The following is a 7,551-nucleotide window of genomic DNA, read 5'->3' on the forward strand; positions in this document are numbered from 1 at the left end:
CAGTGATTTCTTATAGGTGATGATGAGAAAGAAAGACCATGAAATCACTGAACAACCATGAAATCTCAATGATTTAGCTAATGGGAAGTTTAATTAGCTATAAAGAAATGAGAACTCAATTCTCATATCCTTGAGTAATTTTTAATCCACTTTGGGATGCATTTTGCCAAAGGAATGATTGAAATTGTTGAGTTGGGGAGATGGATGGCTCCTTGAGTTAGTGATTTTCCTTATGAAGGATAAATCACCAAGTTTGGAGGCCAAAAAGGCTCCAAATTTTGTGATTGATTCTTGATGGTTGAAGTGGAAGCAAATTTCCATTCTAGGTCAAAGGAAAGTGCCAAAAAATTGCGTTTCCAAACAATTAATCCATGAAAATGAAAATCACTAGGTTGGGAGGTTAGCAAGCCTTTGAATTAGATGATCAGGCCTCACTGAGCTTTGAAGCTAGTGATATTCCTCTAAAGGAAAATCATTCACTCTTTGTTGTTTCATGTAGTTTGAACCTAATGATTAAGTGTGTCAACCCTTGAACTTAAGAATGTATGCCAAAAAGGTACATTTATTAGTTCCCATCATTGTGTGCCTTCTTAACTAAGTAATTCATACCTTCGCTAATCAACTCTATGCTTTGCATGCTTTTTTTAGTTGTTTGATAATTGTAACTACCAAAGTTTCTTTCCAAATTAAGGATGCGATGTTTTAAATCTAAGTTACTACCATCATTTACATCATTCTCCTTCCTTGCATCCCATGGCCTCCTTCTTCATCAGTTGGTTGCCCCTTCTCATCTACAAAACGTTTTGCAAGTTTGATCAAGTCTAGAGTCATGAAAAGGAGTTGGTAAACATTCTATAGCTTTTTGTATTGGTGTGTAGTGTCAAATCCACAAGAGCAACATTTCGTCTATGGAAAATGGATCTATAGTGCGATTGGGGTTTTTGGGTATCTTTATCATGCTTTAATGTTTGTTGTTGTTTAGCATGTGTAAGTGAGCTTTTTAAACCTCCGACAATGTGTTTTCATTCCCAATGTGAGGACATTGAGTTTCTTTTTGTCCACAACTCTCCTTCAACAATAAAGATTGATTCTACATCGACACATATTTGGGAGAGTCATAAAACATTAGAATAACTAAGCTACAAAGGACTTGAATGTGCTTTATATTACTGACCACTGTGATTTAATAAAGAATAGAATGAAAAATAGCTCTAATATTGTATTTACAATGGGAGAAGTGAAATGGAAACACAAATCCATCTTGATTAATTATTCATTCCAGTTCTTATTTACATAAAACATTTGTACTCATGAGCTTGCTTAATAGTTTTATATAAGCTTCAAGTATAGGTTTTCATTGAGAACCTCCTCACCATAGCAATCCACTGACTCCTTCACCCCCTCTTGTGGAACTTTTGTTCAAGAATGATTTATCTTGTTTAAGAAAGCATCATGAAACCATTATTGAGTATTCTATGCATCTATAGTTTGATTTAATGTTTGAATTTTATGTTCCTATTTTGTGAAGGTCTTGGAGGAAAATAATAATAGGTTCACCAGTAAATTCATGAGGAAAAGGGTGGAGTAAAAACATGTAAAAAAGTGAAATGAATCACATTTTATTGTCACTATCAATTCATTTAATGGATGTAAATTTTATAAAAATTTAAGGAAAGAATGACATGTTTTATGGAGTGAAAATTTAGACATTTTAATAAACTCATACTAAAACCCTCAAGCACATTGTGCTAAGATTCTCAAAGGGTTCCGCATTTTACAATTTGGTGTGCATTGTATCCTCCCATCAACACACTCATATGAGGTTCATGTGCATCGTATTCAACTACCCCCACCCTCATATAGGGGGAGACAATGCATATTTTCATGTGAATTTGAAAATGCACATTTTCTTCCCCAATAATTGTGCATTTTATCCCCCCACACATACCCTAATATTGCAATGGGTGGGGGAGAGAAAGGGTGTGGGGGAGCTATTTCATTTTCATACAAATTTATAACACATTGTATTTTCCAACAAATGTGCATTATCCCCCTCCCCCAAACCCCACATTTGTATAAGGGGAGACAATGTCCATTTGAAAATGTTCATTTCCTTAAATGAGGGTGGGGGTGAGGCAATACAACATTTATTTGATTTGGGAGAAAAATATGCATTTCCAAACACTCATATAGAGGGTGGGGGTGGTGAGAGACAATGTGAATTTTCAAATGCATAAAAATGCATGTTGTCCCACCCAAATGTGCATTGTCTCCCCACACATGCACCTTAATATAGAGGGAGGGAGGGAGTGCAGTGGCGAGAGACAATGAAATTTTCATCTGCATTGAAAATGTGCATCATCTCTCCCAACAAATGCAAATTGTCTCCACACGCATGGTCTTCCTGAATCCTCTATGTGAGGGTGGGGGTGAGGGAATTTAATTTTCATTTGGTGGGGGTTATAATGTGTAGTTTCAAATATTCTCATATATATGGTGGGGGTGGCAAGAGATAATGTGTATTTTAAAATGTACACAAAAATGTATATCCCCTCCAAAAAATTGTGCAATGTCTCACCCCACGCACATCTTAATATAGAGTGAGGGAGTGGGGTATGGGGACACAATGTGCATTTTGGGGTGCATGGAGATAATTTTCATTTGAAAATTCACATTCTCTCACCAAACAAATGCAAATTGTCTCCTCCCACCACCACCCTCTTATAAAGGGAGAATATTTTCATTTTCAAACACATGAAAATGCACAATGCCCTCCCCAATACATGTGCATTGTTTTCGCCCCCATTCACCTTCATATAGCGAGAGATACAATGTACATTTTCAAATGCACAATCCCCCCACCAATAAATTTGCATTATCTCCTTGCACCCCCACCCTCATATAATATACTCAAATGCACATTGTTTTTGTGAACAAATGCGTATTACCTCCCCCCACCCTCACTCTCATATAATATCCCGATATAGGAGATTGAGGTGCAGGTGAGATAATGTGCATTTAAAATGATCTTTTTCTCCCCTAAATAAAAATCACATTATCTCCCCAAATCCCCACTCTTTATATGAAACAAATATTTTATCCCCCAACAATAATACACATTATCTATCCTCCACCCTTACCCTTATATAGGTTTGGCTTGAGACGTTGTAAATTTTCATGTGCACATAAAAATGCACAATTCACACTCCCCCCAAACCGCATATACGGGGAAGCACATGGAAATACACATTATCACTCTCCACTCCAACATGGAAATGCACATTTCATCCCCCTACAAATTTCCATTGTCACCCTAACCCCCACCCTCATGTAGGGGAAAACAATTCAAAATTGCTTGAACATATGAATATGCACATTTTCCTCTTTTCCCCCACCCATCACATCATATAGAGGGAGAATTCTGAGGTAAAAAATGGGCCTTAAAAAAAATTATTCAATGTCAAATTTAAAAGAACTAATAGGATTCAAGATGATGATGCCATACCTAGAAGTAAATATTTTTGAAGGGGAAAGAAGAAAAATAAATTTTTTAATCGTAATTTTTACTTATCTCCTTACAGGTTTACTCAAATGTCAAGTGTAGGCACTTTTTGGATGTGGAATTAAATTCCACGTCTAATGACTACCGATGTTGCATAATTTTGAGTAGACTCACACTATGATAAACTAAAAATACATGGAAAGTGTTAGAGTGTTTAACTTTTCGCCTAAAGTTTCATTATTAACCTTATGATAAGTCCATTTGGTTTCAGAGCATGAAGATAGAATATATATTTAATCTATTTATGCATTTAAAGAAGGAGTAGTGTTTCATACAAAAACTTACGGAATTTTGTATAAATACAGAATAACGTATATCCACATTAATTAAGAATCTATTAAATTGAAAAAAATGTGCCATTTTTTGTCATCATAAATGGATTGCTACATTGGGAGCCTCTACACGTTATGTTTGTGAGAATTAATATGCCTATAAAATTTATCCTTCAAGCTTATTCCAAATTTACAACACACTAATGCAAATGTCACTTTCAAATTTGCTACTACTCATGGAAGTGGATTTCACATTTGTAATTGACTCATGAAATTATATCTTTTATCTGTGCTATGAGTCATCCAAGTGGAGCTTTGTACTCTATGGTAAGGATCACTACTATGAAAAACTTATTATATTTAATCTTAGCAAATTGGATTTTTTTTAAAAAGATTTTGCATGAGATTTAAGAATTCCTCATGTAACTTGGATTACGAGTTTTCTCTAGCCATATCTATTAAAATTAACTTTACTTCTTTCCATGAAAACTTAGAACCCTAGTTATTCACAATATTGGATCAACCAAATTTTAAAAATACTTCATTAATAATTATTCTAGCTATCTAGGACATTAGTATATAAAACAGACCCTTGATAAAACAAGGTTCTATTGAAGGTTTCCAAAAATGGCTTGACGTAGTCTAGTGTGTCAACACATTCAACATTCCAAGAGAAATGAGGTCTCATTCAATGTGCATATAATAATTTCCGTGGAATTAAAGTGCAAAGTATCATAGATTTGATGGGAGTTGCAATCCTCACTAGTTCATAAGTCACATTCATTTAAATTATTATAAATAACATCATGAAGATTAATTGCAAGCACTTAAAGATAATCAATATACAATAAGAACACAACGACATGAGAAGAAAAACTAATCATTGCATTAAAAACATGAACAAAATTACATAAATCTAACACAAAACTCTAACCAAGACCTCAAAAATATCTAACTAGTGCTCTCTCTATCTCACTCTATTAATTACATCACAAACCTTAGCTATATAGGTGACTGTTAGGATGGGGTCCCCTGGGTCAGTTTTGGGGTTAAAAACCCAAGTTTTGATGTAAATTTTGGTAAAAGGTGTAAAGTATCCACGATTTGTGGATGTGGAGCACGTAGGTAATTAGGAGTAAAAGGGGTTTTAGCCCCTTGTCTATGTAAAGTTGAGTTGGTTTTGAGATCCACCCATGGTCCACGAACCATGGGACTGTATAAATAGGCATGTCTTAGAAATCTAAGGCATAATTGGAGGAGGATGGAGGTAATAGGTCAATAGAAGATAATGCAAAGAAGAGAGCCATAGAAGAGGGAAAGGCTATGCAACTCAGTGTTTAGAGGCCTGGAGTAAAGTCCACAGCTGAGTGCGTGAACCCCTATTGTTGCGTGCATAGGGCAATCTTGAGTCTGTAATACCATATTGAAGATCAATAAAGAAGATTGTTGAAGAATTCCTGTGTTTATATGTTTACTTCTATTATTTATGTTTGTGATATATGTTGTGATTAAATAATGTCTTTATGAAATATTTACCTATTGATGCGCGACTCTAAGGGATAAGTCTTAATAACTGTACCGAATCCATCATAGATTTAATGGTGGTTGCAATCCTCACTAGTTCATAAGTCACAATCATTTAAATTATTATAAATAACATCATGAAGATTAATTACAATCACTTAAAAATAATCAATATACAATAATAACACAAGGACATGAGAAGAACAACTAATCATTGCATTAAAAACATGAATGATATTACATAAATCTAACACAAAAATCTAACTGAGACCTCAAAAATCTCTAACTGGTGCTCTCTCTATCTCACTCTATTAATTACATCACAAACCTTAGCTATATAGGTGACTATTGGGATGGGGTCCCCTGGGTTAGTTTTGGGGTTAAAAACCAAAGTTTTGATGTAAATTTTGGTAAAAGATATAAAGTCTCCACGATTTTTGGATGTAGAGTGTGTAGGTAATTAGGAAAAAAAGGGGTTTTAGCCCCTTGTCTATGTAAAGTTGAGTCAGTTTTGAGATCCACCCATGGTCTGCGGACCATGAGATTGTATAAATAGGTGTGTCTTAGAAATATAAGGCATAATCGAAGGAGGATGGAGGTAATAGGTCAATAAAAGATAACGCAGAGAAGAGAGCTATAGAGGAGGGAAAGGTTATGCAACTCAGTGCATAGAGGCCTAGAGTAGAGTCCACAACTGAGTGCGCGGACCCCTGCAGCTGAGTGCGCAGGGAAGTCTTGAGTCTGTAATACCATATTGAAGATCAATAAAGAAATCTGTTGAAGAATTCCTGTGTTTATCTATTTACTTATGTTATTTATGTTTGCGATATATCTTGTGATTGAATAATGTCTTCATGAAACATTGGCCTATTAATGTGCGACTCTAAGGGATAAGTCTTAATAATGGTATGCAATACATGTTAAGTACTTTCACGAAGATTATAATACATTATGTTATGTTTGTTAAATACTTAATAACATATGCACGGGCTCTGATCTAGGGTTATTTTTTGATGTGCGTAAATGGATGGTTCAATTGTTAAGGGTCCGAAAATACTTATCGTAGACCTTTGCGAAGGTATAGAGACTGCTTAAAGGAAGTTGTAGTACTGATCCCTAGGGGCTTATAGATCTGTGTGAAGGCAGATCTAGGGCAATAAAAGACATCACACTGATCTCTGGATTAGGAAACTTGGTTCCAGCATCCCCCCATACTGCTTCAGGTAAGACTTCAACATGCGCTACGTGGGTTGATGTCAAAAGGGCCAGTAGTGTAGGATTTTGTTTGGTTCAATTAAATTTGAACCTGGGTTAGGACCCACTAAGCCAACAAATCGTTCCATTTCCGGAATTGGGATCTTCTTAAGGAGACGTGTGATGTCAAAGCACTGGAATCCAACCAACAAGGAAATTGAGAAGTGGTTAGATAAAAAAATTCACGAATTCATGGCACAGGAGAATAGGAATATGCGCCTATCAAAGGAGCAGTGGTTGGACAGATATTTGTATATGGAAATACACAAAATTTTCTTTTGCACCTTCCCAATCGAACTATATGAGTGGATAGCTAAATTGGTAGATGACTAAGGAAGGTGGAAGCTTGACGGTCCAATAGTGTGGACTCCAGAGCTAGTGCGAAAATTGGAGGCTTCTGAAGATAAGATCGTGTGCACTGTTGACCAATGGCATGACCAAATTATTGGAGGATTTGTTACAGAGTTCGCGGTTGATACCTTAGTCAGCTATAGCGAAGCAGAGCAACACTTCTTCAAGGAACTGTGAGGTAAGTATCTAAGATCTCTGAATACCTAGATTAAGATTCTCTTGTGTGAAAAATGAGTTATGCCATTTCCTTGATGTTTGGAGCTACACGAAGTGGAAAACTCTTTAGAAATCGAGAGAAAGAAGGTCCTGAATATAGCCAGTTTATTGGACCTCCTTTGAGCGATGACGAGGGAACGGTACATGCCTCACCATGGAGTGATGTCCAGCTGATAAGATAGGGTTTTCCACAGATACATCATCCATCCACTCCACCTCCACCTCCACCTCCACAGTATAAACCTTCGCCCACACCTCCACCACCACCACCGTTGTTCAACATGTCAAATTCAATAAAGCTTCCAATTTTCAAGGGTATAGGCAACGAAGATACAGATTAGTTTTGGTTTGTTGCGAATGTTGTGTGGACCG

Source organism: Pinus tabuliformis, chromosome X, assembly GCF_031772625.1.
Source record: "Pinus tabuliformis cultivar Carrire ecotype Pingquan chromosome X, CPIR1, whole genome shotgun sequence".
NCBI lineage: Eukaryota > Viridiplantae > Streptophyta > Pinopsida > Pinales > Pinaceae > Pinus > Pinus tabuliformis.